Source organism: Sphaeramia orbicularis, chromosome 21, assembly GCF_902148855.1.
Source record: "Sphaeramia orbicularis chromosome 21, fSphaOr1.1, whole genome shotgun sequence".
NCBI classification, from domain to species: domain Eukaryota; kingdom Metazoa; phylum Chordata; class Actinopteri; order Kurtiformes; family Apogonidae; genus Sphaeramia; species Sphaeramia orbicularis.
This window is the reverse complement of record NC_043977.1, coordinates 6,306,425-6,322,143: the sequence shown is the minus strand read 5'-3', so window position 1 is coordinate 6,322,143 and position 15,719 is coordinate 6,306,425. Positions and strand designations below refer to the sequence as shown.

The window sequence follows — 15,719 nt, the reverse complement described above, 5'->3', positions numbered from 1 at the left end:
CTCAAATACTGCATAAAAACATAGATATACAGATCATGTTTGCATTTTATCCATCCCAATACATACAATACCTAGCATTAGCATTAGCATTAGCACACATTAAGAGCAGTGTGCTGCCACTGAAAGTGTTCGGGGATGAATTCCAGATCTACAACAGTATCGTGGTCAGGGGCACCGACATTAGAATCAATCTATATGTATACATGTGTTTTTAATGGTGGGACATTTTCCCAAACCTTCTAGCTGAGGTGGAAGTGCTAACCACTATGCCAACACCCCACCCATTTAGCTCAAGTTTAGAATTTTGGCCTTCACCATCTTGTTTTTTTTAAGAGCAAATTGTGAAACCAAAGATGTTCCGACTAAAGATGCAAGATCCCAGTAGGTAGTTGTAAACTCATCATGATCTTAGCGTCTTCAAAGGTAGACCAAAGCCAGCTCTGAATGAAGGGAGTTACATGAGGGAAGTGTCTCAGTTTACGGAATAAACAACTATTTAGTAAAAAACTGTTGGTTCCACAACAATCAGACGACTTCTGTGATGACCTGAAACATCTAATTCATAGACTAACAGATTGGGAAACCACCTGATCACATCTAAAATAAACTAAATAATAGAGCTGCACAATATATCGTTTGAGCATCGTCATCACGATGTATGTGTGCGCAATAGTCACTAGTCATCTAATTTCAAGGGTTCCTGACACACACTGCACGCAGCGATCCACCAATCACAATCATTCTTAATCAGTTTGGAGTGAGTCGCTGGTAACGACGCTGAAAAATGAGCAACGAACAAGAGAAAATCACCGTAAACAAAGACTTGGTGCCAAAAAGAAATGCAATGTCAGTTACCCGGAATTATTTCGGCTACAAGAAGGATGATATTAAAAGATGTGTTCTGTGTCAACAGTGTTTTGCAATTGTTGCCACAATAAGAGCAAACACAACTAACTTGTTTGACCATTTATATCGGCACCACACAGCTATTATATCCTCCTGGGTAGTTTTTCATATCGCAATATATGTTGCAAGGTTAAAAAAAATCGCAGTGTCAGTTTTTTCCAATATTGTGCAGCCCTACTAAATGATTATTTAGTGAGATTATTGGGTGTTTGAGATCCATTTTCGGCAAATCATGGACCGGACACATAGCTTTTTCCACCTCTTTTCATCTTTCTATCATTAAAACCAAAGGTAACAAATAAATGAACTCACCAAAAAATGCCACTAATCTCTTCCCACACAGTTAAGAAATCCACTCTGAACCACAAGACAAACTGTGGTTAACATTAAGAGAATGTTCAGTGAACATGTGACAGGCATTAAGACATTATATAAGTCCTAAATTCTTATTAATGGACCAGGAACACACTTATTAGAAGAACAAGGACTGTTTGTCTATGGTTGTACACTTTCAGAAAGTTCTTCTCCAGTGGCTTCACTCTCAGCCTGTGGTTATTGCCCACTGGATGAACCACAAAATTCAGTACAAATGCGACTAAAACAAGCACGATAAGACAAGGGGAGATTCTTCCACATGATACAAGTCCCATAAGCAAAGTGTGAAAAGTGTTCAATCCCTCCAAGAAACAAAGCTCACCTTAATTCACCCCCTGCTCCAGATTGTGAGATATCAAGCGCTGTGCCATCGTTTTATTTTCCTTCCTACGGGATGGGAAAACTGTGTTCATTGTTAGTCATGGGTCTCAGTGGGTGATACTCATGACTAATGTAACCACATACACACAGATCACGGCGCTAAATTGTGTTATGATACTGAAAAGGCTTTCTGTCTTCGCCCTCAGTCCCAGGATTCTCAATCTATTTTAAGTGTTTGAGGTGATGTTTTTTGAAGATGCATCAAGATCATTCAGGGGCCAAATATCATGAGGGAACTTTTCGCAGCTTTTGAAATTTAAAAAAAATAGAACCAATGTCCCTGTATATCACCACCATGCTCTATCAAGAATCAATAACAAGTTGAATTTCTGAGTTTGTCAAGTTCTACTGCTATGTTCCAGTCCTGTGGTCTTGATGCAGGAAATCAGTCTCCCAATAGAAGTGGGCGGGACTTTCACTGAAGGAGAATTCAACTCATTCAATCAAAGTCCATATATGACTTCTGTCATTAAGTATATTGATACCTTTAACCATTTCCATGTTACAGCCCATCAAAATATGGCCCATTAGAAGCAAAGGCAAATTTCTAAGATTTCAAAACTTCACAAAAAATGTAAAAGTCTAAATTTCTCAAAACTATAAAAATACTTTGTAGACATTCTCCTAAGGAAGATACTTTTTTTTCAGTAGTTTTTGTAAAAGAAGATTGTTGAAATCCAGACATTTGTGACCTTGGTCCTTTAAGGTCACTCAAGGTCAAAGGTCATGGACCCAAATGAAAGTCCATGGACAGTATGACTTCCTGTCAGTGATCAATAGTAGCTATATTGATATCTCTAACCATTTCCATGTTATAAGCCATCAAAATATGGACCATTATAAGTAAAAGTGAAATACTCAATATTTCAAAAATCTGTCAAAAATCAGAATTTTTCAGAACTCTCAAGAAACTTTGCAGACATTGTCCCAAGGAAGCTACATAAAAAATTTGAAAGGAATTCAATGAGTAATTTCGTCGGAGAAGATGTTTGAAGAAATTGCTAACGAAGACAACGACAAAGACGACAACAAAGACGACAACCAAGACTGCAACGAAGACAACAACCAAGATGACAACAAAGATGACGACGAACACGACAACGAAGACGACAAAGACAACAATGAAGATGACAAAGACAAAGACTATGAAGCCTTCATAATACCTCATGGCCTAATGGCCGGTGAGCTAATGAGCTAAATTAATGTGATGCTAACATACACAAAGAAGCATAATAAAATGATACAACCTTCATGGAAGGAAGAGACGGCCTTACAGTAAAGGCTATAAAACGAAATAAGTCAAAAATAAGAAAGGTTATGGGAATTGTGTAGAGGGATTTCCCCCAAATTCTATTGTGAATCACACAATGGTGTCTCTGGATGGTAACAGTGACAAGGTTAGAGAGAAAATTGGACACAGTTCAGAGGACTGGAACCTTGAACCAGAAGACAAAGAGAAACAATCCCAGAAGAACAACAAAAATGAATGTACGTATAAAAAAAAAACAGCAGAGCGTCTGCATCCAGGACCGGGCCGGACGTGGTTGTGACAGAATAGGGAATTCAGGCTCCATCAACAGGATGTGACACCAGATATTCTTTGAACTTCAGTGAGGAACATTTGGAAATGACACAGTTGAGCAGTTTGGTTTGTGTTGCAGTGCATCCAGGTGTCACATTGAGCTTCAGTGAAAAAAACACTAACACTATGTTTATTCTCTGTGTGTTTCCAGACAATCGTGGTTATAATAACTTCTAATTGGATCACAAACTTTCATTTTGTTGCTCTAATGCACGGGTTCCTAAAGTGGGGTTCATGTACCCCCAGGGGTACTTGGAAAAAGGCCAGGGGGTAAACATACATTAAATAAGTCACCATGTACCAAATACAAAAAAAAAAAAGAGAATTAATGCTGAAAAATAAAACACAATAAATACATTCATATAACAGTTTTATTGTCAGTCATCTTGTTTTAGCTTTGGCAACATTTATATTTTATATTATTCAAAATGAGTTTATTAGAGCAATTAAGTAATTATTTTTTGTTGATGAAAGGTTTGTTTATTAATTAATGACCAATTTATTTTTCTTATCAATGGAAGAGGGCACTTTTCAGTTTATATTTTGCTCAAAATTTACTTTAAAAAATGTGTTTTTAAAAAAATATATATACTACAGTTAAATATATGTTGTTTGTATACAAAGTTGTGAAAATATAAACAGACACCTTTGGCACAGGAACAAATTTTGCCTCATTTTTTTCAATCAAAAACCAAAGCTATAAACTACTTACTTTTACTTATATAATTCTACATAGAAAACCTGTACAGTTAATATGACATCAATGTGAAGTCCAACTCAATATTAAATTATTTCCACATTAGAGACACAAAAACACCCTCATTCTATTTTTGTTTCCCCAGATTTATGAACCTCATCGAACCCTGTGAACTCTGACATTTCTTTCCACGCTGCCCACAACCTTTATGACATATAAACGACAGCTGTGACTAAGGATACAGATAAATAACGGCTTCCCAAACATCAGCGTCAGGTCAGTGGTTCAGATCTGGATGGGAAAGTGGATGTTTACTTCTCCCTTAACAAGGAACATCAACTTACCCTTGAGCAAAGCACTTAGTGTCCAGATTGTTGCTGCTGAGGCCTGGACTTCTGTTATATTTAAAGAATACTCTAAAAAGTGTAGCACAACAAGGACCATGGACTCCACAGATGCAGGCAGGAGCATTAACCCTTAGATCAGTGGTTCTCCACTCTTTTTGAACAAACACCCATTAATGGCATCAGGAGCTTCCTGCCACCCCCCCATCCCCGAAAAAAAATTGCGACCACTATAGACCTGTTTGCGGAGGACTTGGTGGTGGGTTATACAGCTCAGTAGGTAAAGCCCCCCCTCACCTCATCATTGGCCACCTGATGCCCCCCGAAAACAACTTTGCAACGGGGGTGGGGGGAGGAAAGTATGGTAGTTTAGTGAGTATGTGGCTCTGTTATACGTCGGACATGAGCTCCTTACACTGGGAGGGGGGGGCGAGTGATGTATAATATTGTAAAGTACAACAGTAACTAACACCCCTCATTTGTGCCTGAGCACCCCCCTCTCAGCTTTCTCATTCCAAACGCCCCCCAAAGATGTCCCAATGCCCCCCCCCCATTGAGAAACACTGCCTTAGATGCATAAGTGGGTCCAAATGACCCAGTGAGGTTGTTTAATTGTAATATTTTTGTAATGAAAAGTTACTATTTCATATTCCAGTTATTCCTCAAAACCATGTTTTTAACATCATGACATTTACATTTTTAACTGACCTGTTATAGATTTTATGAAATTTTAGTTTTTGTCATATGACCCCAAGCTTCCATAGGCAGGTCAAAATGACCCACATCCATTTACAATGGAATTATATCTGAACCTTTGATTCATTCTACGTTCATTCATTCTACAGCAAAACCAAAAGACTCACTCACTCACTCACTCACTCACTAAATGGATGTTGACATTGTTCTATTGCTATTATATAATATCTATTATATACTATATATACTTTACTTTCAAAAGTTGTTAACCCTTTAAGCGCTAAATCGCAATATTGAAACACGCAACATAAGTGAATGAAACAGACAGCTTTTTGAAATCTGGATATCAAAATTAAATATTTTGTGGAAAAACAAACAAACAAAACAAAGAAAAAACTGGCACTTAAAGGCTTAAAAATGTTTTTGAAAACTAAAAATATTTTAAACATGCATTCTTTTGTGGACCAAAATAAATGTAAATGATTATCTTTAACATGAGAAAACAACAAAAGTGGCATAAAAACAAACTGATCTGAACACGGGTCATTTTATACCCATTTATGGAAGAGTGGAGGGTCCAGATACTCGTACATCTAAGGTTTAAATATGAGCGATGTATGTTTAATCACACAGCCCGACGCCATTAGTGAACTGTAAATGAACACATATTTAATACTAGACGAATGCCTTTCATAATAATTAAATCCTATAATGAAGGCTGTGTCACACCGCCCACCATAGCGATGGGTTTGTGTACTTTGTGTGTACATAACTGTGAATGTGTACGCTACAGAAACAGCACCCTGTTGATATAGCTCCCCCTCTCCTCAGGGGGAAAGTCTGTTGTTGTTGTTGTCGTCGTCGTTGTCGTCTTCCAAAATGCACACACACCCACCCACTAACGCACATCGACACTCACTTGGAGACAAACTTGTGGTTGTGGCTGTAGTTGCGTGATAATTGTTTTTAGGCAAACATAATTCCGCTAGTGGAGACAGCTAACCCATAACCATGAATCAATGAGATGGTAATGGAGTCATAGGGGGGAAAAAAAAAAAACTGAAAAAAAAGAAAGAAAAGAAAATACTGCGGTGACATTGCACAAGCAACGCTCTCTTTGTCTTTTTCTATTAATCTGCTTTTGCCTCTCGCTCTGCACTTCTGTTCCCGTTTCTTTTACTTTTCATAGTCGTTGAGAAAATACGGCGAAAAATAAAAACGTCTTAAGGAAAAACAAACAAACCAATAAAAGCGAAATTGAATTAGTTTGCCGTCGGCTGACCTCCATAACCATTACTTCTCCCCCGTTCCTCCCACAGAAAGCCAGCCAGGTAAATAATCGCCCCTGCCGTAATTAATAAATGCATCATCTCTAATGAGAGGGGCTTGTTAGACGCTGGTTCCACTGCTACTGGTCTGTTTTTCTTTTGATTTTTTTTTTAACCCGTTTTTTTTTCTTTTTTTCAGCGTCTAAACTTCAAACGTAATTTCCACCTCTGAAGCATGCTAATTGCTCTCCCTCTCTGCTTTATAAACATCAACAAAGTTTTCTCATTTGGAGGCAGAGAGTGCTGTAATGTGTGGCTATCGATCGCAGGGGAAGGAGATTGCCCCTGGCTGGTAACAAACCAAATGACTTTTAGATCTGAATTAAAGTGGGGCAGGTATAACTTTGGCTGAACGCATTATATGAATCCAATGCAGAGATAAATTCTAAGTTGGGCCCCATTCTTTCCTATTTTTACTCTCTAGATAAAAAGAGACGTCTTTTCTTGGTTAATTGCTATTTCAATTGAACCTGAGAATGCATTTAAACGTGTAATTTTGCTTTTACAACAGTGGTACCTTTACTAAACGGTTAAATAAATCTGTTTAGTGCTCGTCTTTTAACTCCCACGGGGTCAAGGCCAGACGTTGGAAACATTTGCAACATCTGATGAGCCTTTTTTTTTTTGCCCAGAAAATTAAAAAAAAAAAATCCATCTGACAAATATATTACTTATATGTTTGACCTTAAGGTTAATACTCTGGGATCATCTATTTACTATGTCAAAAATGAGTAGATGTTTTAATGTATTTATCAAATTGCAGAACTACTAATGTTTAGTAACAGCAGAAAAGCAACAAAATTATTATTAATTACGTCAAATAACTTACAAATAAACAACATAAGGACCCAGTTTTACTAAAAATACCTCTACTTTCAATTATGGTTGTATATATATATATATATATATATATATATATATATATGTATATGTTTGTTTGTTTATTTGATGAGGAAAATGCGTATTAATGAACACTCAGTACAAATAAAAACATAACTTTGTGTAAATATACCGGGTTTAGCTGGGAGCTCTTTCCCATCCGTAGTCCTCAACATTTAAAAACAGACTAAACATACAATACAGTGTATACAACACATTATTATATAAAAGTGTACGTCATACTTGTTAGGGCTGTGCAATTAATCGAAATTCAATTACGATTTCAATTATTACACGCAACGATTACAAAAATTATGTAATCGAGAAAAAACGATTATTAATTTTGAGTTGTTTAATTCACGCATACGCAAGCTACCATGAGCTGCTCAGCCCCGCCCCCCTCTAAGCTACAGCTGCCAGCTAGCCGGCAGGTCCACCCCAAGAGGACAGTTGTACCTAGCGGTCTGGAAAAATAGCAGGAGAATCGCAGCAGAAGTGCTTGGTAAATAAAAAAGGCAAGTCAAATTCAATTGTATGGAATCACTTTGGGTTTGATGAAGAGCAAAAACCCATTACGTGCAAAAAGTGTTTCGTAGTTGTGTCCGCACCGACCGGTAACACAGCAAACCTTTTTAACCATCTAAAGTTTAACCACCGCCACCTTTATCATAATCTTATGAAAAACTAAAACACATAAAAAAAACTCCGTCTACAACTTCGTCCGCAATGCGATCTTCAGTCTCCGAATCTCTTTACGCTGCAACTCCCGTATTAACCAAACTGAAACCTCACGACACGTCACTGAATTTACTATGTTTCATACTACACTGAACATACTTGAATTTATAATTTGCACTTTACGTGAGTTTTTTTTTTTTTATTGCTCCAGTTCTATGGCAAGTCTACAGCAGTTTAATTCCAGTGCACTATTTGTTTACAAAAGGAAACATACTTGAATTTACAGTACACTTATTTGCATTCAAAGATTTTTTTGTTTTGTACAAAAGTGAACATACTTTGTTTTAGTGGTTAAAAGCTTTATTTATATTTAAAGAGTATATCTTACATTGTTTTGCAAGAAAAAAATAAACAACTTTAAGGTTAACAAATAATCGTTTTTAATAATCGTGATTTCAATTATTGCTAAAATAATCGTGATTTTTTTTTTTTTCTATAATCGAGGAGCCCTAATACTTGTTTAAGTTTTTTGAGCTGATTTAGGATACTTTTGGTGTGCTGAATCCAAAAATCACATTAATTTTGCTCAATCAGGTCAACTTTCTGAACTATGCTACATATTGGCTTTTTAACATTTTTGCTTACATTTATGGGCATTTTCACATCATATGATACAAAATTCTTTCATATTTCTTGCAATAAACGAGTTCTGAAGATTTTACTTTTGCCAATTTATGATTAATGGTTTTTTTTTTTAATATTACAGGTGAATGAAATGGCTTCGACTAGAAGATCTTGCAAAAATAAGCCAGACGTATTCTGCTACATCTGCGGTGAATACACCATTGTACCTAACAGGAATCAAGTCACAAGTTTCATCAAGTGTGCTTACCAATCTTATTTTAGTATTAATTATTATATTTTGTGAGAAGATCAAATTTTTCAAAATCAAATTAGCAAAAAAAACCTGACCTGATTGAGAAAAACAGATGTCATTTTTGGATTTAGTGGTACAAAATGGTCCTAATTCAGTTGAAAAAACCTTGACAACTTGCAAAAAACATTTTTTTGTAACCCAGTGTTATAAATAGAATAAATACAAAATAAAACTGCCAAGAAGAATAACTACTGAGATGGAAATGAAATGCTGAGCAGACATAACAGGTGTTCACAGGTTTGATTAGATTTTAACCTTTTTTTTTTTTTTTTAGCTCTTTTTTAAATGTAGAAAAGGTGGAGATTTCACGAATAGTCATTGGGGACTATTCCAGCTCTTATTGCCTATAACAGAGATGGTGTTTCATGTTACTTGTTTCTGTGATTGATCATTGCTTACAACTATTATTATCTCTATAAGTATTTCTGATTCGGCCAACATTTTTGGGAGTATATGCAGAAATATGGTATATGATTCAAGTAAATTAATAATTATGAATATATACAGCTAGTTCCACAACTCACTATTTCATTGGACGCCCTTTAGCTTTGATTACACACATTTGTCGTGGTATTGTTACAATAAACTGTAACATCACAACATTTATTTCTGTCATTTTTTGGGACCGACGTTGCTGAACATAGACCTGACCGACTGAATCAACCCCAGATCATAACACTGCCACCAAAGGCCTGTTCTGTAGGCACTAGGCATGATGGGTAATCGAAACAGGTTACCGTGGCACCAATTGGCAGAGGAAATATACAGCATTAATATGATGTGTGAGTTTATTTCTACTGATTAAAACAAGAGAAAAGTACTGTTGACATCACTAAAGGCATGTGAAAGCAGCAAGTTTAGTTATAAAAGACATAAAACGACAAGAATGAGTTGAAGGATGTAAGAACATGAAAACAGTATGAACACCAGACAAAAATGACACAAGACGGATTTGATGAAAACACAAGAAAAAAAATTGCAGAATAAGATGAAAAGGCTGGAAAGTTAGAAAAAAGAGACTTTGATGTTTTGACTCAGCAAAATAAAAAATGCAGATCTACTGCAATTCTTGTTTCATGCATTTTTATCCAAGGCCCAAGGAGACAGTGAAATATTTTTAAGATGTAAAAAGCTAGAAACCAAACGATTAGAGGATCTGGTTAGTGTTAAAATAAAACACCCAGTAGAGACTGATAACTGGATAAAACCCCAATAAAACTGTCTACAGCCAAAACAACTGAGAAATATTGATACAAAACATTCAGGAAGATTAAAATACTTTCAACAACTAAAAGAAAAGCACAAAAGTTGAATCCAGATGTTCAGAACTCTACTTATCTGTATTAGCTTTAGAGGTGACAGCACAGCACAAGCAACTACAATAAAAGAAACGGTGTGGAGTCTTTTTTCTACGAATGAGGCTACGTCCAGACGACAACACTTGTGGTATTATTCTTTTGTGGATTCAAAAAATCCGTCCATACATGTATCGTTTCAAGAAATATCTGCGTCCAGGTGAAAAACTGGGTTCAAACGGTGTAATACGTAAGCCACACCTACATGTAGCACTGTACACAAATACAGACAGAGCCTATGGCAGGATACATTCAAACCACAGAAGAATGCACTGAGCATGTGCAAGAGGTTACCGTACTTTCTGGACAATTGGCTGCACCTGACTATAAGCCACACCCACACTTCACGCTGTCATCTCCAACGTCTCACCATCGCTTCATTGATGCCAAGCTTAAATGCAGCAGCTCTATTTCCTTCTTCCACAGCCAGATCGATTGTTAGCCCGTGAAACATACATTATTATCATTGTTTGAGCCGCACAGCTTGTGAAAAAAGTAGCGGCTTATAGACCGGAAATTACAGTATGTCCGGGGTTTACCGTGGTACTATGGCATCATCGTTTCCACACAGTGGTGTTGTGCCAATCCATACGACAACAACAGGGCAGCATTGGGAGATTTTTCTGCTCTTGGACCCTGTTGAGCCGCATTAAGTAATAAATTCCCATTATGTAATAAAAGTTCAAAATGTAATAAGAATGTCACGTCATCTTGTAAAAAAGCCGCATTATGTAATAAACTGATGCATTTTGTAATAAACTACCTCAATGCATTATGTAGTAATTTTTTTCATATTATGTAGTAAGTTATTACAATTTGAGAAGTTTATTACAAAATGTACTTGACACATTTTTATTTTCAGGAAAATGTAATGTGCTAAATTAATCTTTAAACTGTGTGGTTAAAGTTCTGATTACACTGGGTTACAAAAAAATGATTTTTGCAAGTTGTCTAGGTTTTTTCAACTGAATTAGGACTATTTTGCACCGCTAAATCCAAAAATGACATCTGTTTTTCTCAATCAGGTCAGGTTTTTTTTTGCTAATTTGAGTTTGAAAAAATTGATCTTCTCACAAAATTGATTACATTTTTGTGACTTTATCAGTGAATTTTTTATATAGTTCTCACCCAAAATAGGTTTTAAGAGAAAAAAAATCATTTTCTAACAGGATTCCTGTTAGGTACAATGGTGTATTCACCGCAGATGTAGCAGAATACGTCTGGCTTATTTTTGCAAGATCTTCTAGTTGAAGCCATTTCATTCACCTGTAATATTAAAAAAACTATTAATCATAAATTGGCAAAAGTAAAATCTTCAGAACTCGTTCATTGCAAGAAATATGAAAGAATTTTGTATCATATGATGTGAAAATGCCCATAAATGTAAGCAAAAATGTTAAAAAGCCAATATGTAGCATAGTTCAGAAAGTTGACCTGATTGAGCAAAATGAATGTGATTTTTGGATTCAGCACACCAAAATTATCCTAAATCAGCTCAAAAAACTTAAAACAATAAATTTGTTGTTGACTAGTGTTATATTACCTGTAGCTCCTGTGACTAATTTCTTCTAAATTGCTCTGAAATGATATTAATTTGGATTGTTATGACATCATGAACCATGTTATTACATTTTTTTAAAAATAAAAATGTGTCAAGTGCATTTTGTAATACATTTCTCAAATTGTAATAACTTACTACATAATGTGAAAAAATTTATTACATAATGCGTTGATGTAGTTTATTACAAAATGCGTCAGCTTATTACATAATGCGGCTTTATTACAAGATGACGTGACATTCTTATTACATTTTGAACTTTTATTACATAATGGGAATTTATTACATAATGCGGCTCAACAGACCCATTCTCTAAAAATACAGTTTCAGGGTATCAACGACGCCGGTGTCATGTGGACGAAAAGCCAAAACCATGTTAACCCATAAAGACCCAAACAACCACTGTCAACCAAAACCATCTACTGATCTAAATGTTTAATACCTGTTGATCCACTAATCCTATCAATACATGTACATAACTGGTGTAATATACAGTTATTCATCTTTTCATGGTCATTTACATCATCAGGACTCTAAAACAGATGTTACTATGTCATTAAAAAAAGCAAAAATAATGTGTTATGTTGTAGAAATTCATGTACTGTTCTTTTTTGACAAATTTAATTTATTTTGTTATCAATAGTGCACATGGCAATTGCTATTTTGTCTTAATCATCATTATTTATTAATGTATTTGCTCGGATATTAGTTCCTTGTACACAAAAAACGTTTAATTTTTTCTTCTGCACAAAACAAATGAATGAATGAATGAATCAGATATGACCCATTTGGACGTTCAGAGGCTCTGTAGTTACCATGGAAACACCGTCATCTTCTACAACATTGATTCAACAGTAAAACCCATGGAGTTGGATCAATGACAGTAGACGGACACACATTTGCTTTTGATGTCTTTGCTGAAAAACTCACTTTTTCTTCAGTTTTTTTTTTTTTTTTCCTGTTTCTTATATAATAACCCTCAACTTTAGTCTGAGCTTTTATGAACATCTACATGATCAGTGAATTAAACATAGGAAAATACCTGATTTTCACTGAAAAAAATGCAAAACACAGGATAATATTATAATAAATGGTGATAAATCACCTAAGAAATGTTAAATATAGAGAAAAATTTATTTTGGAACTGACACAAAAGTAACACTGGGTCTTTATGGGTTAAACTTTTGCTGATTGACATAATTTATTTGTGTACAAGGCGTGAAAATCAAGTAAAAATGACCAAATCAAGAGTGTAGATTGGAATAACGTGTACTGACTGTCCTACCTGATGTACAAGTATACCGTTTATTGCTCTAATTCACTTGTGGCCTGGTGTATATTACTGAACTAACCAATTCTATAAACACATATTTATTTAGAACTGTTTTTTTTCGCTCACCGTAATAAAGGTCTAACAGCAACTGGTTACACATAAGTGAAAAACCAGCTATGTTCAACTAAGCTGAATTGGGCTTTTAAGCAGCACGGTGCGGCAGTTAAACTGTGATGTGCAGCAATAAACCTATCCATTTGTCATAGCAGATTAATTTCAGCTCCATCGTGAAAAACTCATTTTGGTTGCTTGAATGACTTTTTTTTTTCCCCCCCTCAAAAAGCCACGGAGGCTTAAATGTCATGGTGACAAGAAGTGGCGAAGTTGTGTCACATTCAGGAGGCTGGTTTTACAGCTGCGAGGCTGGTTTTTGAGGTAAAAAGAGACTTTAGAATGTACTGTACTCGAAGTTAATGGTGCTAATTAAGAGGTATTTGCATTAAATGGATTTGAAAGGAGACAGGATGATGGACTGATCTCATATTTCCTGATTTTTGTCCTCAGAGTGTTGTTGAAGTTAGCAGCAATTAAGTGTACGTAGTGGTGAGCAAACTGCTAATGTGTATGGTACAGTGGTTCTGTGTAGTACTGATACATAACGCGAACCATTAGGGGGCAGTCTGGTACCAAAACACACTTACTTCTACCAAAACCACAAACAAATCAATGCTATGGAGCCACAGACTATATCAGTCACTGAATAAAGTATAAAGCTCATTGTTTCCACACATCTGTATTATGGTATCATCAAGTTTTCTTCTTTAAATTAAAACTCATACACTGTAAGCCTGGAATTTGTATTTACTAAAATGCTTTAATTACAATGCACTTAAATGATTTAAGTTTTATGATGTCACTATAAAATGTTCAGTATATTCTACTAATTTGTAGACATAGTTGAAAGTACGAAAAAGTTTAAGTTGAATGGAATTAAATCACTCAGTTTTAGTCATGACCACACCTTTTTATCTGTGCATTGCATTGTGGGTATTGGGCATGTTGTTGAAAATGTGTTATTTTTATGTGCAGGGGTTCAGCGGGGTTGTGGTGTTAGTGTTAATTTAGATTTAATGTGTGTATGGCAGTGTTTATTGGCCTTTTTGGGTTTGTTTTTGTATTTTTGTAGAGCTGCACCATGAGTCAGAGCCAGAGGAAGAACTATGGCTTTCCTGTTCATCTAAGAGCGTTATTGTACAATAGAAATTTTAATGTCTTGTCAAATTAAAAGCACTTCCTGTACTGGCAAATGATATTGAGCTAACTTCCATTCATGCTACAATATAGTAAGTTGAATAATTTCATAACTATTTCGGTCAGGAATAGGACTTTGAGTTTGATGAACTTAAAAAATGTTGTTTAATCAATGATAAATTAATCTGGCTGCATTTGAGAAAATTAGTCAGTGTAAGGTAAAATGCTGAGTTGAATGGTTGGATAGTGGGGTTGATTTTACAATAGATTTAAAGTACAAATAACTTGTCTTCTTGTGTTTTCTACTTAATAGTTTAAGTTCAATACTTTTAGCATTAAAGTTGAACCTACTTAAACCAGTTGATTAGTCGATCATTACTCAAATCATTTAAGTGCAATCACTTGCCTCAAATTTTTTGAGTAAACTCTACTTCTCCGGGCTCACAGTGTAGACACTTCTCATTACTAAAGTATATTAAACCAAACTAAACAATGGTTTTATCAGACAAAAACTAGGTTAAACCAGTACAAAAGATGGTGAAACTAAACAAAAAGATGTTAAAACAGACAGAAAAGTTTGTAAAATAAGTCTAAAAGATTGTAAAACCAAACTATTTAATGGTTAAATCAGACTTAAAGACGGAAACGGCTGGAAGGAGGCGGAGCTCCAGCCGTTTCCGTGTTGTGTTTGTTGAAGCCGTATGACATCATATGGCTGCCCTGCTGCTGCTGCTGCCAGGCAGCTTTGCAAGACTCCGCTTCCCACAATGCACGTCGCGACAAAATTCTGAAGATGCCCGAGTTACCTACTGGCTCTGTTTGTAAACAAATGGTTTGTTTATGGTGGATGACACTTCGAAAATTGTTCACCGTGAGGGAAGAGATTCAGGTGAGTAATCACAGAAAGACTTACGGATTCGTGATCCTGAGGATATGACAGGTTTTACAGATTTGATGAAAAATTGGTGACAAAAGTCGCTTTTAATTCATGCAATTTGAGGGTCAATGGAAAAGTGACTAGTGCAAATAAATTCACTTCAATTCACTCGGCGGAACTTCACGACTCTTCTAAACACTAATGATACTTCAGATAATTTTTTAAAATATTCCTTTGTAGAAATACTACGTGTAGCCTTTTAAGGTGATATGGCAAAAATATCAGCCACGTCAGAACAAAATCTTAATCCTGTCAAAGGATTCAGACGGAGCATGAACATGAACCAGAATGGGAGGTGATTCCTTGTAGGTTCACTGTTGTCCCAGGTGTGTTTTGGATCCTTCTGCAGCTGTTGCAGTTCATAAGTGGATCTGTCAGGACGTGATTATGATTGCGCGACTTGAAAAACAGTACCTGCAGGGTTGACGAGCGAGTAAAACCTCTACTTATCTCCTGTGCGTCTCATTGTCAGTGAAAAGTGGATGGTATCAGTCGTACGGGTTTAATGCCCACAGGAGTCGTTCACGTCAAAGAGCACCTCA

At 35.8% G+C, this 15,719-nt stretch overlaps 1 protein-coding gene across 4 annotated transcripts in view; it reads right to left on the bottom strand.

Moving 5' to 3' along the window:
- The window catches only part of LOC115412167 (partitioning defective 3 homolog B-like), a 387,150-nt gene that overhangs the window by 99,743 nt on the left and 271,688 nt on the right, over positions 1 to 15,719 (bottom strand). The gene's annotated exons all lie outside the window — the stretch shown is intronic.